The sequence below is a fragment of the Falco peregrinus genome, unplaced genomic scaffold (assembly GCF_023634155.1).
Source record: "Falco peregrinus isolate bFalPer1 unplaced genomic scaffold, bFalPer1.pri scaffold_29, whole genome shotgun sequence".
NCBI classification, from domain to species: domain Eukaryota; kingdom Metazoa; phylum Chordata; class Aves; order Falconiformes; family Falconidae; genus Falco; species Falco peregrinus.
Genome location: NW_026599598.1, coordinates 1213423 through 1237214, shown reverse-complemented (window position 1 = coordinate 1237214; position 23792 = coordinate 1213423). Strand labels below are relative to the sequence as shown.

The 23792-nt window shown below is 42.2% G+C and overlaps 1 pseudogene; it reads left to right on the top strand.

The window, feature by feature from the left end:
* The window catches only part of LOC129783322 (ankyrin repeat domain-containing protein 26-like), a 52804-nt pseudogene that overhangs the window by 6179 nt on the left and 22833 nt on the right, over positions 1–23792 (top strand).

Sequence of the window (23792 nt, the reverse complement as noted above, 5' to 3'; positions counted from 1 at the left end):
TATCCCTTTTGTTAAAGTCTTAAGCAGTTTCACCCCTCTTATGGATAGCTTTGTACCTGTGCGTATCCCTTCTCTAAGGTGGTTATGTGTGCTTAACAGCTAGGCTGAAAATACTGTGCCGAGCTGGAGCTAATGGCTTCGTAGGTGTGGATATGCACCTCTAGAGTGAACGTGACTGTAGTGAATATTGAAGTAGGTAGTAGCCGTGCAGTAAGTTCTGTGTGTATTACTCTCGGTGAATGCATACAAGCATATGAATTCCTACGGCTGTGAATACGTGTAGGGTGGATAAGTGGCTGTTAACTGTTCTATTAAACTGTATAAGCAAGTATGTGGTTGTTTTTACCAAATACGTTTCTTCTCTTTCCCTATATAGTCTTTGTAAACAACTGGTGGCATACGCATTCCGGGGAGACAGAGACGAGGGTGGTGCACAAGGCGACACAGTACCTGGCATTCCTCACCGGGCCGGAGCTGCTGGCTTGACGTTGGGTGCACCTGCTGTGGACAGAGGAGGTAGGATCTTTAATCACGCAGGAGCTCACGAGGAAAATCGCTGTGGCCTTTTCTTTAGGGGGTTTGTGTTGTCAGCGCTCGCTGTGTTCACCGTTGACTTTAGTGGAGGCATCAGGTGGGGTAGCGCAAGAAGCTTTGTGAATATGCTGACTTGTTGCTGGTTGGAGGTGCTTCTTGTCAGGGGTGAAGGCAGCTGCGGTTTGTGTGCTACGGGCCCACGTACCGGGTTGTTGCCTTCTGCCTGCCAGATTGCCCATCTGTATAGGTTTTCATACCGAGAGAGAAGGGGGACAGGGAAGGAACTAGGTGAGAGTGGTTTTGGTTTTGGGGTGTGTACTTGTACCTGTAGATGGCCAGTCAGATTGTGAAAATGAATTGCAAAAGCAGTAGGTTCATCCTGAGTAGTTGTGCATCTTCCTGTAGCTGGGAAGCAACAGATGAGTTAGCAGGACTGTACATGTCTTGTTGATAGCCACTGAGTTTGTGCAGTGGTGTTTTAATATTAATAGTTTCACCTGCACTAAGCTGCTTTTAGTGAGTTGTCTTATTTCTCAGCATCAGTTACGATTGTTTCTGTGTAGGTGCTGTAGAGACATACTTAGGAAAAATCGTCTTGGAAAAGTCACTTGGTTAGGAACAATAATGCAACTTCTGTGTGTACTGTATCTTCATGGACATAGTTTGATTCCAGTAAAAATAAATAACACTTCTACTTCCAGTAATTGTATGAAATAAACGTTAAAAAGTCCATATTAACTTGTGATCCAGAAAAACAATTGAATTGCCTTGTTATCAAAAAATTAGCTCCTTCAGTGAGTTCATTTTAAAATAAAAAAACCAAACAACAACTCCTTAATTTTTAAGATCCAGTCTGTGCTTATGAGCTCATATAGCCGTAGAGGAATCTTAGAAAACTAATCTTTTAATATAGATCGAACTTCTTGTACTTTACATCTCAGGCCCTACAGTGGGAAGTTCTATCCTTTCTGGTTTTTTTTAAGGGTGTTACATCAGAACTTTGCCGCAAATGGGCAGCAGACAGCGTTCAAACACAGTTTATTACTCCTTTTTAAAATATGTCGTGAAATATGAGCAAAACGTGAGATATTTTTCCGAGTTCACTTTTCCCAGGTAGGGGAATTTAGTTTAGAGCCAAACTTTGTTCCTTTGACTTAGGACTAGTTATTTTGATCTAGTCAGCGATGTGTAAAGTTTCTTGATAGACTGAAGGAAGATGCGGAGGTTTTTATATTTTATTTTATTTTTGGAAAGGGCTTGGTACAGGTAGTTTAATCAACAAAATGTTGCTTTTACCCAAGCAGCACTCTGTGGCTGCCTCCTGTGCACATAGATAATTGCTGTGGTACCACATTGTGATGACTGGCAGGCCTGGGTTATTTTAAAATATGTGGCTTGAAGAATAATACTGTTGTGTGATTCCAAAATTAATATGCCCTCAGGGAAATATGGGTTCTTGAACCAAGTAATTTGCTCAGTTCCTTGAAGACAGTAATACTACTAGCATAAGTCCACAACGTTATGGGAAATCCTCACTTGAAGAGGCATAGGAAGTGTGAAGAGCATATTTATGTGGGTTAAGGACTTGGGAGGAGAAAGAGTGTGCTGTGTTCTCAAACTGTTTATAGTAGGGCTTGTTTTTCTTGAGTAGTACGAATCTTTTTCTCCTTGTGCTCAGTTTCCTGGAAAATGACCCCGGCCTGTTGAGTGAGAGGGATTAGTAGCATGCAGGGAACGCTTAGTGGCATTGATTCTGCAGTCTCTTGCTTGCACACACAAAGCGCAGGTCCTGCATCATGAGTCCCTTTGACAGGCTGCAGTAAAAGCTTTGAAGCCCCTGTCAGAGGAGAAGCTCAACTGATCGTGGGACAACGGAGGAATACCCACTTTGAATTCTTTGTTTTAATCTTGCTCTTCATTCCTGTTTTTCTGGGATCTTCAATGTAGTCCTTCCTCCTTTTGCTGCTACTTTTGCACTTGTTGAACATTGTTCAAAATATTCGCCTCTAGTGAGCAAGTCGGTACATTTAAGAAGTTGGCTCATGCTTATTTGAGTGTTTACTTTTTGTCAGAACATGAACCTTTTTGTGATTACAGACAGACTGGCAAAAACCTCCAAATGAATGGCTTCCACCTCTAGCATATCGAATGACAGACTTTTCAGATTTGAAGTTGGAATTTCTTTGGCAAAAAGTAATTATGTATTTTTTCTAAAAGCGAGGGTTCAGATTTCTAGTATGTCTTCAGTGGCAGCTTTTTTTAGCTGCTGCACTGCGTATTGGTGTGTTGTTCCTACAGAAACCATTGGTTTTTCATCATAGAGCTCTTGGAAAAGAAACGAGTGCTTCAGTGTGCTTTTTATCTGCTGTATCACCTTTTAAGAAAACTGAGAAATGGAGAAGGAATGAGAAACAATCTTGAGGTCCTTTTTTAACTCTTACATGTGTATTTTTGATAGGAGTCCTCTTGCCACATCCATTCCGTGTATTTGTGGTAACATCAATATAAGCAGGACGCCCTGTTGCTCTGAGGCAAATGTTACGGCCTTGTCACACAGACATTTGGTGTTGGGTAGCTGCAATAACAGAACCACACCATTCATTGATATAAAAAATAACATTTTACTAAGTAGGATGGGTAGAGCAGGTGGATGGTGATTTGTATTCTAAAGCTTCTGTTCCACAGCACATAGACACGCGTACACACACAAGCACACATGCATGACACTCACAGCAGTCAGTGCACCCGTTTTGGTCCAGTTGTGGCCTGCCCTATAGCCCTGGGGGAACAGGGTATTCACTCCGACTGCTTGTCAAGCCTGCGTTCTGGCTGGTGGCGTAGCTTCTCTACGTGAGCAGTTCAGCATGGTCAAATCAATATATGCAGGGCTTTTACCTTCAAACTGAGGTAGGAGGGGGCTGTGTCTGCATCAGGCACCATCTGACACAACTGGCTAGTGTACCTCCAAAGTTTGTTGGCACCTACAGATTTTTGGGATGCTTAGACGGAGGGATTTTACGTGTGCCGTACGTATAAAACACTCTACAAATATGAAGGAATTGCATTGGCAGTCAGTGCTGGGCAAGGACTAGTCAAGCTGAGAGAAATGCAAAGTTGGCAGTACAGTAAACTGCCACGAATCTGTTTCAGTGTTTCAAAATATTGGAATATAGGTATTCTACAATGGAGCAAGTAAATTAAGTTACAGTGTTTGACACTGTCCCTTAAGAGTAGAGTTCTGTAGGTTGTGATAGGTTTGGCTTCTACTTCTTGTAACTGTAGAGTAGGCTGATGGTCACAGTACATTCTCCCATTGCTATAGCTTTGTTAATGTACTGGTTATGTTTTCCAAATTTCGGGGGATTCACATTTATTCTGGTGCCCTTGTTTGGTCTGTCCTTGACACGCCTTTCCCTAAATGGATATAGGAATGCCACAATCTCCTAGCCAGACATCAAGAACGGGAAAACCAAAGAAAGGTATTCTATACAGTAGCATTTCAACTATGGAACATGCTGTGTGATGTACAAATACTAACACACCTGTGATGTTTATTATCTTGGAGGTCTCTATTCTGATGGTTTTGGTTTTATAAATTAGGTTTGAGAGCAGGCTTTGGGTGCTTTTTGTTTGCGTGTTTTGCACGGGTCCTTAATTACTGAATTGAGTGATTGCTTTGTGTCATTAGTGATAGTAAATAATATTAAAAAAAAATATATATGCTCTTCTGTTACTCCAAAATGAAAATGGACTTCAATTAAAGTAGAAACAAGTGATCCCTAGATACTACTTTTCTAGATCCCGTTTCTACAGTAGGGCATCAAGATCTGTCTGAAAACTAGCTCATAAACTTTCTCTCTTGCTTTTTTAAAGGAGAATGGGAACTGGTTTTGATCCTTGCTTAAAGTTACTATCCATGGAAAGCAAAAGTTCAGATAACTTACTCAACATGATATGCCCTTTGTTTTCTTTTCCGTTTAATGATTTTGTCTAAGACCTCGGTTTGGCTGTCATCATACAACTTTATGGAAGGCCACCAATCTCCTCTTTATAAGCAACTTCATTTTGTGATGATAGTTAACGAGAACTAATTATCGAGGACTTGAGGAATGCTGAAATAGATACGATGTGGAGGCTCTGTTTGGTTTTTTCCTTTCTGTCCTGGGAATTGAAGAAGCCTTTTATTTCATCTTAGGTGTTGATAATTGAGAGGTTTTCGCACTCTTCAGGCTGGATTCCTAGAGTTCAGGTTTCTTTAGTACATCAGTGGTGTGCTAGAGTGCGCTATGGTTGAGTTTGCAACATGTGCATCTGGGCCACGCTGCCGTTCAGAGGGATCTTGACAAGCTGGGTAAATGGGCTGTCAGGCCTGTCTTAACAGAATTCAGCAAGGGCAGATGCCAAGTCCTGCACATGGAAAGGAACAACCATTTGCTACAGCACGTGCTGGAGCTGCCTGGCTGGAGAGCTGCTTTGCTGGGAATAGCCAGAGGGTCTTGGCAGAAAGTGAGCTGAGAATGAGCCAGCAGGGTGCCCTGCCGGCTGAGAGGGTTAACGGTGTCCTGGGCTGTATGAAGAGCAGCGTAGCCAGGAGACTGAGGGAGGGGATTGTACACCGCTTCTTGGCAGTCCCTGGGTTGTGTCCAGCTCCCTGGGTATAATTTTGAGCCCCCAGTGCAAGAGAGAGTGGTCTTTCATCCGTGAGCGAGTTCAGTGGAGGGCCATCAAGCTTTGCCAGGAGCAGGACTCCTTGCCTTTGGGGGAGAGACTGGGGGAACCGGGCTTGTTCAGTCTAGAGAAGAGATGACTTTGAAGGGGACCCAGCAGCAGCTTCCAGTACGTGTGAGGAGAAGACAGAGACAGGTGCCTCCCAGTGGTGTGTCACATGAAGCAAAGGTACAAGAGGCATAAATGGAAAGAAGAGAATTTCTAACGGAATGTGGGCAGCTTCACCATGGTGAGAACAGTAAAGCAGAGAGGTTGTGCAGTCTCCCTCCTTGAATGGTTCAAGATCAGACTGGATAAAGCTCTATGCAGCCTCATCTGACCTCAGAGCCGAGCCTGCTTTGAGGAGGCGGTTGGCTGAGAGACTTGCCGAGGTCCCTTGTGACCTGATTTATCCTGTGATCCTATGTGCCAGTTGCTGTCTTAACATGGATGAAAGCTTGGAGTGTAGTATAGAGTGCCCTGGGTACGCCTGTTTTGCCTGTTGAATACCCTTTTTGGTGCAGCGTAGAGAACTGCTGGGGATTCTTCTACGTGAGGATAAGCTTTAGATCTTGGTTATGCTTTTTGATGTTTTTTACCTTTTCAGGATAACGTGTAAGTGGGTAGAGCACCAGCTAGTATAGTATATAAACCAGTAAAATCTCTGTCAACAGGGTGTGCTTGTGTGTGCAGTATGAGTACTTCAGCAGTTCATTTATTTACCGTCTTGCTAAAGCACCAGTATTTTATAACTGTTTATTAACACAGCATATTCATGCTATGCTGGGCTTTTTTAGTTTAGAGGTAGTTCTTAAACTTTTAGGTATAAAAGTTCAAAGGATCTAAAACTCTAGTCTTTTTTGTTTTGTCAATTCAGTGTGGCTTGAAAAAGCAGTTGTTTGGAAATGCATGCATTCATTCATGCTGTCTTACGTTAAGTTGACTCCCCAAAGTTTCATTCTGTTATGACATGTAGAGTTGTCCAGGTTAAATGTTTGTATGTGCTGGTTAATTTTTAGCATGCCAAATCTAATTTCAACATGTCAATTCGTGTTTGAACAGCAATAGACGGCTTGTCGCAAGGAGACTCAATCGGGTAAGACTTTAAACATACACAGCACATACCTGAGGAATGATTGGAGAGACACGGTACTCATTTTGCTTTACTTTTTAAGAAGCTTGGAGAAAGAGGGGAGCGATGTCAGTTGGCATACTTCTGAGGAAGAACTCGATTTTACTCCCGAGGTACGGTGTATTTACAGTAAATGTCCTATAAAAATAAGTGATCTGAAGGCAAGTTTTCTGGGGGATTGAAAGAAACTACAGTTCTAGCCAATATTGTTTTCTCCTTAGAAGCACTCTCTGACCTGCCAGCCTTTCTTCTGCTGTGAGTTTTTCCTAAAAGACCTGTAGCTGTGGCAGATCATGCAGTAGATTTGTGGTTTGAGGCAAAAGAGCAATAGGCGACGAGATAAATCGCCACAGTTTTATTTGTTCTTGGTCATTTGAGTCAGATTTTAAGTTTATAAGTTACTAATATAACCTGTTCTGTTCTTCCCCAAACACTGTTAATGTTTCCTGTAAATTTCGTGATAGAATCCTAACCGATAAAGGGCACTTTTTAATGAAGATGTACTGAAATCCTTCATCACCTAGTTCTCCTTTCCTCCTCATCAGGTTACTCAAGAGTGCTCAGCCGATGAGTTACTCAAATGGGTCATCTTTTTTTTTTCTATTGAGATGGCATTCTGTGCTTGCATGCAATCTCACACTGCATGTTTTCCCTCCTTTTTTTGAATGCTTAGGTAGTATTCTTTTTGTCAGCTACAAGCTCTCAGGCCTGCTTTTTTTGCTAGTGTTCTGAAGCATTATTAACTTCTGCAGTGATGTCTGGAGCATCTGTTCTGTTGCTCTGGGATTCTGCAGCGATGAGGAACCAGTGTTCTAGTTCAACCTACTCTAATACTGGAGGTGCAAGCATGTTCAGTTTTAACATGATTTCATTTTCTTGCACCGATTTAAATACAAATTATGCATTTTTTGGCATGTTTTTGAAATTTCAGGATATTCTGGTAAGTGTACTTGCAGGGACTAATTAATGCATTAAACCTAGGGTTCTTAACAGTTACTTCCCTTGTGCACACTTGCAGGTAAGCATCCAGAAGCTGCGATCTTAAATATAACTGAGTTTTACTGAAGTACTACAAATATTAAACCCAGATTTTTCAAACTGCTATGCATGTAACCATAGGTTTGGAAACAATTTTCAGAAGGGTGCCTGCATGGTATTTTGGGGGTGAAATACTCACTGAATTGCATATGTGAGGAGTGTTTTTGTAGTTAGAAGTATAGGATGGAGCCAGCACCTGACCGCTGTCGAAAGGACAGCCTGATTACATTTAGTGTTCAAGGTTTGATGTGACCAAAGGATTTGTTGTTGTCGTTAGTGTTCTAAAAGAAAATAATCATTTATTTACAGAAGCTGCAGAAGCCAAATTTGACATTGTTAATGAATGTTTCCCAGCAGTTCAGGAAAAACAGTAAGCTATTTGGAAAAGATTGCATAGTATACTAATATATAAAAGTAGATTTGCTAAGTAGTTTTTTAAACAATTCTTTTCCTATAGTAAATGAGAAAAGTAGCACTTTGAAAACACTGCACTTAGGCATTTCAGAAAAAACAAGTCATGTTGTTAAAATGAAGGTATTAATCCTCTCCTAAGCCTTTGTCCCTGGCGAAGTCCTTCCTCCATCCTGCCCATCCTTGACTTGGTTCCTTTTCCAGACATTCCCAGATTACTCCGTTAATCTGGTAACATGCCTGTTGCCATTCCCATAACTCCTTTTGTTGTTTTGACATAAGTGCCATGTCTCCAAAGACGGTGAATAATGAAGTATCTTGCAAGTCGGTACCAAAGCAAACTGTCTTTCAGAATCTAAATAATTTGCAAGATAAACAAGAAAGCTGGAACAAGAAAAGCATGATTCAGGCAAAGTTTCACAGAAATGATGACTCCCTTTTTGCAGAATCTAAGATGACAAACTGGAAAAAAGAGACACCTCAGCTTCTCTCAGATAGTTGTGGTCTTAAGGAGAAAAAGTCAAGCTTCAGTAATGGCTTTGAAAGTGATAATAGTTCTTTGTCAGCAGGAAAAAGCCCAAGGCTTGAAAGTCAAAGACCAAACTCTGTCTGTCTTGAACAAGTGGATGATGAAGATACAGAAGAAGAGCAATGTGAAGTAGATAATAAAGTCTGTGAAGCACTGAAACAAGAAAGGGAACACTTGTGCTTGAATAGGCATGACGAAAATGTAAGAGCAGCGTTTCACTCAGGCACCAAAGTAAGTTATATAAGGTTGATTCAATCACAAAGGTATTTTCTAAGGGTGATAAAGGTAAGAACCAAAAGGTAAACTGGATTTCTGTTAATATTTCACGTATATCCATCTTTTGATCATCCTTTTTTTATAATAGAAAATGCCTTTACTCCTAACCAAAGCAGTTTCTTAGGTATAAGAATAATATTGGGCAGTATTTTCAATGGTTTTTTTTATTGGTTGCAGTGGTTTTGCAGGAAAACAAATAGGCAGTATAATTTTTCTGAAATAAATTAATTTTTTTCTCAGTTGTATGTACAGTTTTTATCTGTCAAGATTTATTGCCATTTAGTAAAATACCTGGTGTGATGGCTGAAAATGAGGAACCAAAAAGTTTGAGTCAGATTGAGAGCAGGAAGTTAGTGATTTTCCTGGAGCAAAGTAGAGGAAAAGGAGCGTGTTCCAAAACAATGTAACTGAAATGAAAGCTAGAGTTAGGCTGACAGGAAGAATTGCTTCTCAGGAGCTTTGCAGAGCCAGGGCTAATGACTTAGGGCTAATGTCATTGCTGTCTCCTCAGAGATTCCCAGAAAAACTGAAGGCCTTGTAAAACAAAGCTCAACAAAGTTTCCCTGTTGTCTTACACAGGAGAAGCATTTTTAAAGTTGTTGTCGATGGGTGGCTAAGAAGGTGCTTGTTTCTGCTATTTCCAGCTGTTTGGTCAATCTCTTTTAGGAAAAATCACCTGAACAGGAAGAAGAGGAGAAGGAGCAGGAAAAGGAAGACGCTGGTGAAGAGCTACAAACTGCAGTTGTTGAGGGTGTGAAAAACTCTATTTGTAATGATAGCCATCAAGTCCACAGTGCTTCCAAAGACAACACTGGTGAGAGAAGTGAGTTAGTGAATACTGCTCCCAGTTCTTCCTCTATAAATATTAATGCACAGTAAATGAACTGAAATGGTGATTGACTTCTGAAACAGTAAGTCTTTCCCTTGCCTGTGAACCCTAGTGGGCATTGGCAAGGAGGAAAGTAGCTTTTGTTCCTTATCATTCGTTCCTGAAGAACAAATTGTGGCCTTGGATTCCAAACGATGCTAAATGGAGCAGGTGTCATTCTTGGTTTTGTTGCTGTGTTCTCCCTGAAGCGATCAGAACAAAATGCACAGTTGAAAAAGAGGAGGATTAGAGTGTCTTGGTGTGACAGTAGTATTGCCCTTTCTGGCCCGTGCTGTCAGACTGAAAAGTTGTGATTGCTCTTGGCTGAAGCCTGGGAAAGATTTGAGTCAATCTGAGAGAAAGCTGTTCTGTTCCAGTGCCTCACCTTGTCCAGTTTTAAAACGTAGAAAGTCTCTCCAGTGCCACGCTTGAGTGTGCTTGAAAGCATTGCCCCGTCAGTCAGGGCTGAGCACTCTGGTGCTCACCTCAGGTCTTGGAGCAGGAGGAGAAGGCACACTTTCCACTCTCTGTCTCCAGAGAGTAGAGTGGTGTGGTAGGTGTTACCAGAGCGTGTGTAGCTGCTGATCAAATGCTACAGAGCGGGCCTGGCAGAACCTGCTGTATTCCAGGTGTTGTGCCTATACATGCTCTTCTGTCTGTGCATTTTAGCATAAGCCTGCGTTTGGCACAGTGTAAGTAGTCCTAGCTGAGGCTGGAACCAGCAGTTCCCCTCTGCTAGGACGGGTGCCCTCACTGGTCTCTAGCTCCTTTCCCGTTTTTTGTGCGCATGTCTCCACGAGAGCGAATCCTGAATCAGTTTTACCTAACGGACTAGCTTAAAACAGAGAAATGAAGATAGTTTAATCTGGCCAGGAACCTACTGAGACTGAGCCTTGCGTGTGTCTAGTAGAGAAGAGACTGGGATGTTAGCCCCTGAGACAGAGACAAGTTGTGTGTTTGGGGTGAGTTTTTGGGCTGTGAGCCTCTCCTCTTTTTAAATGGCAATGCTTAGGTGTCTACCTTCTGGGAAGGTGCAGGGTAAAAACTGCTAGTCAAGGAAGATCTTTTCTGGTAGTGCTACAAAAGGAGCATTGTTTCTTGGTGATTTTAGCATGAAGATGTGTCGGGTGGTGTTTCTATGGTACTTCTTGCACAGTGGATGGTGGTAGTCAATGGCAATTTCTGGAGCTGTGGACTGGAGAGCAGGTGACCTAAACTCCGTATGCCACAGGGCTGCAGCGTGCTGGAGCCTTTTCCTGAGTGTGACCCAAACACGTCTTCAGTGCTGCTTGTAGCTGTGTCAGCTGTTGTGCATAGCCATCTTCTGCTGGAGAGGAGGCAAGAGAGGTGGCGATCTAAAGGAAATACCATGATGTTGTGTGCTGGGTGTGAAGAAACCCTTGAATAACACTCACTCCTTAGTTTGTCCTCAGCAACAGAACCGCTGTGCACCTTTTGGGCGCAGGGGTGATGGGGAAAAGCAGAGTGAAATAGAAGGGCTCAGTGTCTCCCCTCTTCCTGCATTTGTAGGTGCCCTGACAGCAGTGGGAGCAGAGGAAGAGGAAGATGCTGAATCTCCCTGGGATTCTGAGGTATTTCCTGTGAAGGAGACCAGGGTTCCCAGTGGTGGGGGTGGGGAGTGAGATCCAGAAGCACTCGGAGCTTGGGCCCGGCCGCGGCTGAGGCTTATTTCCTCTCTTCCTGGTTCTGCTGTATGTTTGTAACTGGGGGCCCTTGAAATACTTGTGCTGTGTGCTAGCTGTTCAGCGAGGCTTGGGATGCTGGTAGGTCGAGCTAATGATTTGGGTCTCATGGCAACTGGCCCTTGCAGTTGGGTTTCTAGTACAGTATTGCGGCAGTGAAGTTTCTTGCTGCTTAAAATACTCTTGAGCTCCTCACGGGGGCTGGCGGGATTGTTGCTTTTTCACCACACAACTCTGTTCCGCTGACGTGTTCAGTGGTTGCCCTTAGGGTCTGCAGCCTAGATGATTAGCTGCTTCGGAAAAGAGCCTTTCTACCGTTTTGGCCCTTTTTGAAAGTAATGCTCAACAGAGATACCACACGTGCTGGCTGTGTTGGCCCTTTTAGTTCTTCCTGTCTGTGGTAATGGGTTAGAAGAAAACGAGCAGAGTCTGTAGCTTACCCCCTCTGACTTTTCTTGTGAGGAAGAAGGAACTCTTCCCCATCTCCTTCTTACAAATACAAGGCTAAAATATTATTGGGGGGGTTTAGGTAGCTTTGGTTTCTGTAAGCTTTGTCTTGCTCGTCTTTGTTCAGCCCGTGCAACTGGGAGTAGCAACGTGTTCGCTCCCCACTGCAGGATGTGTGCCTGGGGAACATCAGCACAAATTTGAGTGTCGGGTGCCAGTTCAGTCCGAAAGTTGGGTCCCCCCCAGACCTGCAGTTACAACCCACAGCTCGAGTTACCGTGTTAATTCTCTCTTGCGGCTGTGCAGTTTGCCAACGTGACAGAATAGTTTAGATGAGTTGTGAGGTTTTTGCCTAAGATCTGAAAACACACAAGTCTGCTGTGATTTTCCAATAGACTGTGTCTTGACGTGCCCTTTCCAAGGGGCTTATCAAAGGCTTTTGTGATTCCATGCTGTGCAAGTTGGCTTAGCAGGAACATTTTGCGTAGAAATGAGTTGAGAATTTGTACCGATGCTCACGCCCGTGTTTTATGTTACACAGACGGATTCTGAAAGCCCGGAGGAAGGATCACCTGGTGTGTTGCTTCCAGCTGCAGACAGACACGGAGCACGCTCGCGGATTGTTTCAGGGGAGCGCCAGACTGGTAACTTCCTGGTGGACTAAATGTTTGTCTGTAAACACGTATAGGCTGAAGTGAGCTTTTATCGATGTCTGCCTTAGGAATGCGCTTACGGTGTGGGTGCGCGCTATAGCAATGAAGTGCTTAGTATTTGTTAATTAACACCAGCTCCCACGGCGCTTGCTGGCAAGTTTGTAAAGGAAGTTACCTTGTTTGCATGATGTGTGTTCTTTGGATGTGTTTTTATTTTTTTGGATTCAGGTTCTTGTGGCATAGTGATGAAAGTGTATGTGGTTTAGGGCTGACCTGTCTGAACACCTAAACATCCTTGGATGATGATGTAGCAGGAGAAAGCTATGATCTGGCCAAGCATTTTTTCCCCCCGCCTTAATTTTTTTTTATACCTTTCTGTTATGCTTTGCCTAGGAGCTACAATGTGAGTTCAGGGTTTCTGCCTGTACTTTGTGATGCTGTCTCTTGAGCATCTGGAGTGTAGAATGGCAGGGAAGTTTTGCTGTTGGGGTAGAACTCTCATCTGAAGGATTTCTTTTTTACTAGATGGTCAGTCCTGCTTGTAGTGTAAGTACAATAGAATAGCTGAAGAAGCTAATCCAGTAAGCTGGAAGCAAAACTTTAAAAGCTCCTGGGAGTTTGTAAATCTACTTGTCGAGTAGTTGTCATGAAAGTCTGCTTTGTATGAATCTACTAAGATGAGTTTAAAATCAGTGTAAAAAGGGGATAAAAGGTGATTATGATAATCTTGCTAAGGTATTTCCATACTGCTAGACCACCAAGTTTCCTGAAATCAAATGCTGTTTGTTTTTTAATTATTTTTTTAAATACAAAAGTTTTGCTATGGAGCCATTCTTAATAACGTTCCATACACTTCTTTCATGAGAGGACTCAAACTGTAAGATGGCTAAAGCAGAGGACCTGAAAAATATAGGTGGGCCAGTAGATTGTGTGGGTTTGTAAGTGATTTAATGTTGGAAAAGAATCTTAAAAAAAAATGAAACTATTTGGAACTGTGCTATAAATGCAGATTACAACCAATTGTCATTTGGGTTTTTTCTTTTCTTGCAAGCTGAACCAGAACAACCTGATAAGAACTAGTTTGATTCTTCCTCATTGAATGATGTGTATGAGATTTCTATGTCTGCACCCATGTTTTCTCTGTCCTATCGATGGAAAGGAAAATATCCCTCAACATCAGGGTCATAGAGCTGTTATTTTATGATAATTCATTACAGCAGACCAGCGTTGGCTTTTGAAATAATCTTTGTAGAAAGCAGGATTCAGCTCCTCCAAATAAGTATTTTGATCTTGTTTTGTTAACAAGCAAATCCTTATTGCTTCCTATGGATTGTCCTAGTTCTGTGAGTATTATTTCTTAAATCCAAGGTGCATGATGGGAAGCATGCACTGTCCCTTTCTTGTATACCGATACCAATGCTGGAGGATAAGGTAAATTGAGTGTTAAGTATCGCAGTCTCGATGAAATAATGCTTGCAACTAATACTTAGTTGTAGAAACTACTGATGTTGAATGGAGTAAAAAGTTTATACATTAAATAAAAATTGAATAAAATAACACTTTCTGAAACATTTTTCACTTCCAGGCTTTTTGGAGAAACCCAACAATTCCCAGGTAAGTATTTGTTCATGTCAGACTGACTGCTTGTTCTGCTCATTAAATATTATGGAGTTACTTTAAGTGTGATTGATTTTTTTTTTTTTTTTTTTTGTCATTGGATTGTCTTTCATAGCTGAAGGCCCCTGAATCTGTTTTGGAAAGGAGTGAAACCTCTCCTAACAAAAAGCAACAGAAATCAGGTAATGTTCACTTCATGTGGCTCTGGGTTTAGCTTCATAATCTTTCTAGACAGGAGTATTTATTAAGGCATCTGATTTGTTTTGCAGATCTTTTGGAGGAATTCGGCTTAGGAGATGCAGAAGATGTTGAAGGTATTCATAACAATCTCTTTGTAGTGTTCTTTTATGGACAGACCCATTGTACTTGCAATTTTCTTTCTAATACTAAATTAATGGCTCTAGCAAGGCATCCCGGGAGCAGGTGGTCTACTGAAATATACCTCGGTGTATGTGTTTGCTCCCTCCTCTCGTCTGCTTTTCCGCACTGTCCATACCCTTCTATGATGTACGCTTCCTACACCGTACTTGCTGTCATTTCCCCTTTTCAGGCAGTCCTGAAGTTTGCTTCTCTTTCAGTTTCTCAACCCCCCCCTTCCTGCCTTTCCTGGGTCTCTGAGCATGTGCTGTGGCTGATTCCAGGCTAGGGATCTGTAGGCTAGGCTGTCCAGGAGCTGCAGGTGAGCCACAAAGGGTAATTCTTGGGCTCGTGCCGTAGCTGTAGTTTTCAGGAATTATTACTTGCCTGGCTTTTCTCTACCTGCCTGGCAGTTGTTTTGAATCATGTACAAACACGTTCCTCTGAGGCTTCCCTCTCTTGTTTCATGGAAAATGACCAGCAGGCTCAGAGGCAGGGGAAGGAAGTGAGGAAGAGAGACAAGACGGGAGGAAATGAGTGTCAGCGTGTTTCAGGAATTCTCTTTTCTTCGGAAACAAGGCCAAAGTTGAAGCGGCTAGCTGGTCGGCTATGTATTGGAGAGAGGATATGTAACCTGAATGGGTTTTTAATGTCTTTGTTCTCATGTTTATCAATTTGCATATTTGATGATTTGTGTTGTATTTTGTATTAATCACACTTGTTAATCAGATGAGAAACAATTTGCCACTCAGGTTTTAGAGTTTCTACAATTGGCTATTGACAATATAAACCAGAGAGAGGTGAACAGATATGTAGACAAGTAAGTGGACTTGTAACTTCTAAGTATAGAATACAAATAGTTCCAAGTTCTTTGGCATCTTCGCTTTAGGGGAAGAAAGAAAAAAAGGATTGTTGATCTTTTGACAATAATAGAGGTGCAGCTTCTCTCTAGAAGTATGTCCCTCCTTCTCCTCTCGCTCTTCTCCCTTTCATGTGTTTGCAATGGGTAAGCAACAGGTCCCCTTTTGCCCTTTATTTTGCACTGACGGTGTTCTGGTAAGACACACAGATATTGTTAGAGGTTGTTCAGTTAAAACGTGAGTTTTGGTTATGTCTGTATTCCACAGTAATGTGGAGTGTAGCCCCATAATGGACCAGTACGTTACAATTTTACAAACACAGAAAGGAAAGGTTGCCTTTTCATGGCTCGTTTCATGTCAGCTGTTTTTCCTGTGTGGCTTTATTCATTTGCGTCATGCTGGTTTTTACCCATATGTTATCTTGAAGGTCAGGTGCTAAGAAGTAGATGTAAAAATTTCTTTCTTTCAAACATTTTATGTTGGGATTTGGGTTTAAGCAATTTAGATTGCTTCAGCAAAGCATCCTGATTCCTGCAGCACAAATAGTTCTGACTCTAAAGGGCTTGAATGCCATCCGTGACAACTTTATTTGATAAATCTGGAGAACAGGTACAGTATCTTGCATAATTAAATATCCAATGAGAGATGGAATTTCCCATTCTATTTACTTTGTTACTGACTCATAGGAATACATTCTTAAAATTATTTTTGAGTCAAAACAAAATAGCGGTGTTCTCATGTTTTCTGTATAGCAAAGTAGGTGCTGTCCACTGTAATCTGCAAAAAGTCGTTATGTACATTATGTACAATTTATGAAGAGGGAAGTCTCAGAACAGAGTGGAGAGGTAAAGACTAAGTGGAAAGAACGGCGATGACTAGAAGTCATCTTTCAGTGCTAGCTAGAGAGCAGACAGAGTAAAAGGTGGGGGAATGACAGGCAAAAATACTGGAATCTGGTTTACCCTGTGAATTTTTTATATACATTTTTTTGAATGACGGGCTCTTCAGAAGCCTTGGAGTAGGGTTCTACCAGTGTTTTAACTCAGAATTTCTCCCTGTGCTAAAAGTGAAGAACTCTTGACGATGAGGAGTCATCCTCTTTCACAGTGTTGACAGAAGCCAATAACACAGAAAATAGACTCGTGAATTACTGCTCCAAGAAAAGAAGAAATTTTACTTGCAACAGCTAATGGGAGGAGTCCTTAGCTTTTTAGTTGATGTTTTTTGAGTTATTTTTCCAGTGGTTGGAAAAATAATTACTGACTAGAGTTACTGACGCGATGAGAACGGGGATTTTGCAGGTAGGAGAACACTGTAGCCTTTCACCTTTCCTGCTTCTTCCTTGTTCTGTACCCATCATACAGAAATGTCAAGATTGATTAAACCCTATGGAAAAGGGTTCTTAGGGGCTCCAATGTTATCAAAATCTTACCTCAAAAGGGAGACATCAGACTCAAATAGCTGCTGCTGAAATCTTTCCTGTTGACTGTGATGGGCAAGGCTGAACAGGAGTTAGGGTTGCTTTTCATTCTAGCAGCATGGTGCCTAATTTGAAAGTGACTGCACTCTGAAACAGAATCCAAAAGACGAAGACGCCTACGTACTCTGAACAGAGAATGTGACTTGCAGCCTTAGAAGGGCAGTACAAAACTCTGGGTGCTCGCAGGTCTGCTTTTATCCAGTTTTCAGGCAGATACAGTTGAGCAGAAAAGCTTATTCAGTCTGTGTTGTGCAGACCGGAGAGGTGTCACAGCTCTCCTGCATCCACAAAATATTGAAGTCTATCTTCTAAGCAAAATTGTGGTGCCCATGTTACATGATGGGGGTGATGGCGCATATCAAATTGTATGGTAGGAAGCTGCCTGCTTTTTGCTGTTTGTGACCTGAGTGAACATTGGTGAAGTGACAGAAGAAATCTGGTAAGCGTACCTTCATGGAAGCAGAGTAGGAGCAGCCCCGTCTGTCTGACCGACTGACCACCCGCTGCTGTACTTGGGTGGAGAGGCTTCTAGGAGTAGCACGTAGACAATGAAAGTTTGTAAAAGGAGTCACCTACAGGAGAAAATGCCAAGAGTGAGGTTGGCCTTGTGACTCATAAATAGCGGGCCCTTTTGTATTTTTGTGATTTTATCTATGTTCTTCCTGTCTTGCTCGCTTTTCTTGTGGGAAGAATGTTGTGTCCCTCTCCAGCAGCGAAGCTTTGTGTATTGAAAGGCTATTAGGTAGAAGCCATAGGATGATGGAGCAGGAAAGGAGATGCAGAGTGATTAAGGTGAAAAGAATCCATCTCTGGTTTTAGATGCCACACTTGACCTGCTGGGACTTGTTTCTTTCTGAATACTTGTTCCTTCAAAATGTTCCGTGTGCCTTCCACACAAACAATACAATGAGTTGCTGCTTCTAAATTGTGTCTGGAACTATCTGGAGTCCAGTTCTCAGATATAACAGAGATTCAAGGTAGGCACCCCAGAATGGGGAGCCCAGACTGAGTGAGTGACTGCTTCCGAGGAGTTTGTGACCTGTCCAGTATTACGTAGAAATTCTGAGAGAGGAAAGGATGGAATCCAGTTTTCAACGGTAAAAACATCCGGATCGTGGGTGATTTCTCCACATTTCACAAGCCTGTCTTTCATTCAGCAGCCCGTCCATGTCTTCTGGGACAGATGGGGCAGCAGTTTGACTGAAATACTCTGTCTAGATCCATGTCTAGAGACAGATTTGTGTCGTGCAAGGAATAAAGCTGGGGTCTTCAAGATTTCAAGCCTGTGGCTTTGTTGTTCGTGATTTTCTGTGCGCAACACATAGGGAAACTGAAATTGCGGGAGGAATACTGTGTGGCGCACAGTGTGTCAGAGATACAGAGGTGTATATCTGCGTATGAGAGAGAGTTGTTGTGCATGTTTAAGAAACAGGAATGGCCTCTTTGTGACAATGTGTAGTGATTTTCAGCACATTTCCCTTATACATTAAAAGGTAGAATGCCTTGGAAGAAAGGAATTCACCCAGATGCATCTTAAATCTGTGTTACGATAATTTTCTCTCGGAGTGCACAAATTTGAGGGGATTTATTTTATGTTAAGATTTTTGTCACAAGTAGGATGATTCAAGATGCACTCTAGGTGTAAATAAGTAGTATTAAGTCGTGCTGGTTATAAAAATGTGTGGTTTTTCACTGCAGGTGAGAACTCGGGATCTACCTTTCATATGTCATCATCAGCTGAAAAAGACAACGTGAAGGATGCCATTGAATATTATGGGGTGCAGGTATGTAAGCCCAAATATTTTGGATTACAGTCTGATTCAGTAAGTTGTATTATACACTAAGGTAAAGAAAACTTACCAGTCTGTGAATAATGCTGAAGGGAGAGTCCTGTAGGTGAAGGCTGCGTTACAGTCTGAAGGAAAGTTGGATACAGTCGTCTTATGGTGGGGTAAAGTCCTTGTCCCTATGTCGGATGCTTGCTGTTATGCTGATTTGTTTTCAGTTGGTTTGCTTAAATTTTGAGGGGTGTTTTTCCTCTTGTGCACTGCTGAGAAACAAATGTGCGGCCACATGTGGGGTTTTTTTTTGCCTGTGCAAAATGCACATTCAAGTGAAGAGGGAGATTTGTCTGTAATATGCTGATCTGTTTGATGAAACATGCCGGTCTTCCTCTTTGTAAGACAAAGATCAAAGAGAGCACCTTGAAATGTGGTGACCTTTCTGAGGCTTCCCCAGCCTCTGCAAAATACGCTCTTGTTTGGCCACGTGAAGTGTTTGAAAAGGGTTTTCTCAGAGGGTATCCTAGAGGGGAATAAGGCAGGCGTCCTGCTTGTGTTGGGCGTGCGGGGCAGGGCTGCACAGGGGGGTCTGGCGTCCTCTGGAACACCCAAGGGACAGCGTAGCAAATGATTTCCACCCCACAGCCGGGCATCACGAGAGAGGGACGTGCCTAATTCTAGGAGGCAAAGCGCAGGACTTAAGCCTGTTGCAAGGTGGTAGTAGTTGGCCAGTGAGCTTGGGAAGGGGGAGGGTGAGACAGGTGGTGTCTGGCTGAGGTGCTCCTTCCCTCTTGTGAGCGGAGGGGTCTTTGCCGCGGGAGAACAGGGCCTGGCTGACGAGAGAGGAGCGCGAGGAGCGTGAGGGTCTCAGCCCGCTGGGACACCAAGGCTGCAGGCCCTGTTCAGAAGGCACCGTGAGGGGAAGGAGCGTGTGGGCAGGACTGTGACACGGGGCAGAAGCAGAAACAGAGCGTGGGGACAGGGACTTGAGGGGGCTGGGTAGGGTTAAGGCGTGGTGCGGTTTTCCTGCGAGCTTGGGTTCCTGATTCCCGGGATGAGGGCAGGAGCAGGCAGGTTTCCCTAATAAATCCTTTCCTTTGCACCTTGGAGTGGAATTTATTATTTCTGAAGCTTGGGTGAAGAAATAATCCTCCCTTAGCCAGTTCTCTGTGTGGTGAACGGTAAGAAGCTTGTCATGTTCATTCCCGTTGGGTTAGCTTAGGTGGCCGGGGACTGTGCAATGCCAGACGGTAGAGCGCGATGGAGGGAGGAGGGTGGGTGAGAAAAATGTTGGCAGTTTTAATGAAAAACGGTATTACAGCGATAAACCGTGAAAAATAAACATGCTCTGTGACAAGCGCCGGCAGTTACAGAAAGCCAGCAGGCTAAAAGGTAAAAGCAACCCTAATGCCTAGGCAAACCTAACCCAAGAAACTGTTGTCTCTGAGTCCTTCTCTTGTTAAGAAGATGGTGATGCAGTGAACCTTTCATTTAGCGTCCCTTGATTGTTCTTATAAAAATGGCTTTCAAAATGCCTTATTTCTATTATATGATGAGTTTGCAACAGAAGTTGCATAGATCAACTGTAATATTTTTTTCTTGATAATCTTTCTGTCTGTACCTGTTTACTTAAGGATAAATATATTTTAGAAACTATCAACTTGATAGAAAAAACAGCACATGAAAATCACACTGATAAGGCAGAAATTTCACAGCAGAAAATGAGGAATTGCCCAGTGCTGACAAGCAGTTCTAAGTCCAAAACCTTGGAAAGAAAGAGATGCAAGAATGTGGGTTGAAAATGAGAAGGGGGAATTGAAAACAAGTTTTAAAAACGTTACAGCAGAACTAAAGCAGCTGCTTGGTGAAATTAATGAAACTGGGAAAACTCCTTCCCTTGTGGAAGAAATGTCAGAAGATGGCTTCAGTGCCGAGTTGAAGAGTTCTCATGTTGTTTCATCTCATGCAACAGAATCAAGTAACAGCTTAGAAAGTAAAGGTGAATTTGGAGACATTAAACTTATGCTAGGTGGAAAAGTACCCAAAATGGAAACTGTAATCCGAGTCTTGGTGTCCTTTCTGGTCAAGATAACTGAAATGCAAACATGGAAGATACCTGGAGTACAGATGAAGAAGATTGCACGTATAATATGGATGATACGAAGGTGCCTCTAGCAGATGGAAGCAGTAGAAACGTAGTGGGAGGTCCTGAATACTCCCCGAGATACAGCTTAAAACCCAGTCTTTTGGATGACATTTCTAATATTATTCCTACAATAAGACAGTTTCTCCACGTGGTGAAAATGGACTTTTTGTAACAGAGAGGGAACTTGGAAAAGACTCTGGATTTAGTGATGTTTTTCCCAGGGACTGCTTTATCAACAAAACAGGAGAAGCAGAAATGGGAAGTCTTTTTGCAAATGCTCAGCAATCATACGTCATGCTGAAAAGGAATCTTGATGAAGAACTAAAACAAGATACGGGAAGATGAAAGGGTGAGGTAGGAATGCTGCAAATAGTATTCCTGGCTTTGGAGAAAGAGAAGGTACAGCTGCCAGAAGAGGTAGTTCACCTGCTGCTCTTTATTCTTTAATCTCGCTCTGGATCAAGGGTCCTGTTCACTTTAGCTATTCATCATTGAAGGAGGATGCTTCCTACAAATTGGGTTTTGTTCTAATGGAAATAGGTGACTGGTGAACAAAGGGAGCAGTGGAGAGTTGTCTTTTTCCCCATTTTTGGAAAACGGAATGCATTATTGCTCCAGTGTAACAGTAGGTGGCACTTGGTTCCAGTGCAAGTAGTTATCACTACATTGCCTTAAAAAGAAATCCATACAATTCTGTCTGTTCTGATTCTGAATCAAAGAATGAAAATAGCTTCTGAACAGGGTCTTGACTAATAATTCATGTGCTGTGATATCTGCATGGTGTGTCTTCATTGCCTTTCACTAAAATTCCTCTTCCCTGTGAAACCATTTGTGTTTGTGGGTTTGGGATCTTTTTTTTTCTTTCCTCCCCTTGTTCAGGGAGCAGTAGCCCAGTACAGTTCCACTTGATATTCTTTTCTGGCGGTGTTCCAACTGACATTGTGCAGTCCTCCTAACTCTTTGTCCATCAGTAATGCTTTCCCTTTTTTGTTGTTCTCATGTTTTAAGAGACGCCATTGTTTTCTTTCTAAGGGCTGTATTCTTGTTATCTTTAATCATGAGTGAATTCAAAGTACTTTCAATGACATAATATGCTTTGTAGTGTAATTTTGTGAAAATGCTTCTCTAATTTTATATTATTTCAGGGGTAAACCCTGAATTAATCAGTCTTGGATGTGGTGTTTCTGTCTTTTAGAAATACTAAGAAATACATGAAGCTTAACTTTCTTTTTATAGGTTGAGAAGGAAAAAAGCAAACGAAGAATTTCAAAAGTGCAGGCGGTGGCAAAACAGGAATGTCTTGGTAAATTAAATATACCATCAGACAACATCACTAATCGGCAAATGAAACAAAAGATTACTGTAAGGAAGAATGACTGTTTGAAAATGGAGAATGAAAACACTCTAGAAGAAAAAGACAAAAAGAGTTTTTCATCTGAGGAGAGCTCAAAATTGATTAAAATGCCAATGAAATGGTAAGCTAAGGAAATAATCTCTAATTCTTATTTGTAGTACTACGTAAGTGTCTTAGGTTTTCTAATATTGTAGTAGTTGAAGTAGTTTCCTCAGTGGTGAAAGCCATAGTGAGTAGTCCACTGCTTCTCAAAAAGTGAAGAAAATGTCTTTTTAGAAAACACGACGCTCACGATATTCAAATTTATTGCCTGCTCTACAAAAAAGAAAAGGGGAAAAAAAATAAACCCCCCACCCAAATTGCTGTGTTTTCCTTGTCAATACTGAGGCAAAATGCATCTTCAAAACCAGAACTGAAGACTGGAAAAAGCAGTTATTTTTGTAGGAAATGGCCACCTAGAAAAGAAAAGTAGGAACTTGGGGTTTGCTGCTACTCCCTTTTCTAGGTGATTTTAGCGATCTCCGTGCAGTTGGTGTTTTCCTTTTCATTAAGTTAATATGCCCTTTGTCGGGAGAGGGGAAAAGATGATATTACCAAACCAATCTCAAAAGCCTAAAGAAGGCACACGTATTTTTATGTAAACCTAAAGCAGGAGTTTCTTCCTGTCTGTCCTTCAAAGGAATCTCTGCTCTAGATGCTTTCTGTAACATGGATATTACGGGTATTCCAGCTTAACCTGGATCTAGCTCAGATTCCACGTGTCCCCCCCACTCCTAGGGGCAGGTGTTTTAAGTACTTGGGTATCTTCCACGATCTTTGCAGTCAAGTCTGTGTTTTTATAGTAGATATTTTTTGTCTCGGTCGTTTCTGGACATCATCTTATGTCTGTTTCACAGAGATATTTTTTGTAAGCCTACTCACTTGGTGATTTTTTTTTTCCCCCCCCTTTCTGTTTAATGCAGTAAAATGGCCCTGAATGCCAAAGTTGCAAAGAAAAGTAGAAGGCAGCCTTCAAAGCAGAAGGCTCATCAGCCGATGAGCTCTTCCAGTGGCAATCATGGTCAAGTACGGGATGAGAGCACTTCCAGTGAAACATCTGAGGATGAAGGAAGGTATGCATATAAGGAATGCTGAAAACAAAAACTTACTTAATGATGTAAGTTGACCTAAGAGCTAGAGGCAAGTTTGGGTTTTTGTTGTGTGTTGAGGTTTTTTGTAAACCTGATGCATATGAAGATTCTTGTTCTTTCTTGTGACCACACTACCTGGTGCACTTTGCTTTTGACAAACACTTTGCTTTTGTTTAGAGTGCTTTGAGCATGCTGGCCAAGTTAATGATAAGGTCACTGTGCACAAATTCTGATTAATTACATGAGTGTGTGCACAGGCATAGAAGTATTTTATGTGTTTAAAAAGGGTGAGGCGAGACTTACAGAAAAGCAACATCACTCTTTCACTGCAGGTGTCTCGGGATTTTTTGCCCTGCTCCCCGCTCCACCTTTTCTCTTGCAGCTGTGTACCCTCCTGACTTCTTGCCCACCCTGAACTTACTTGTGTGGGTTGTGGCAAAGTGAGAAAGAGAAGTTGTTGACACTGTTCAGCACTAGCTAAAAATCTGGTGTGTTATCAACGCCGTTTTGGTCAGAAATCTAACACACAGCGCTGTGTGGGCTGCTGTGAAGAAAATAAGCTGCATCCCAGCCAGACCCAGGACACCAGAGAATCCAAAATTACAGTTCTTTGACCTGTAGGAGAAGGATTCTCGGTACTGAAGAGAGCTAAACCCCTGGTGTTAAACAGGGAATGCACGTAACCGTATAGCTCCATGTCTGTAGCTGTAAGATTTCTGTCACTTTGTGTGAAGCTGAGAGAACAGTTATTTCAACTATTTGCTTAATA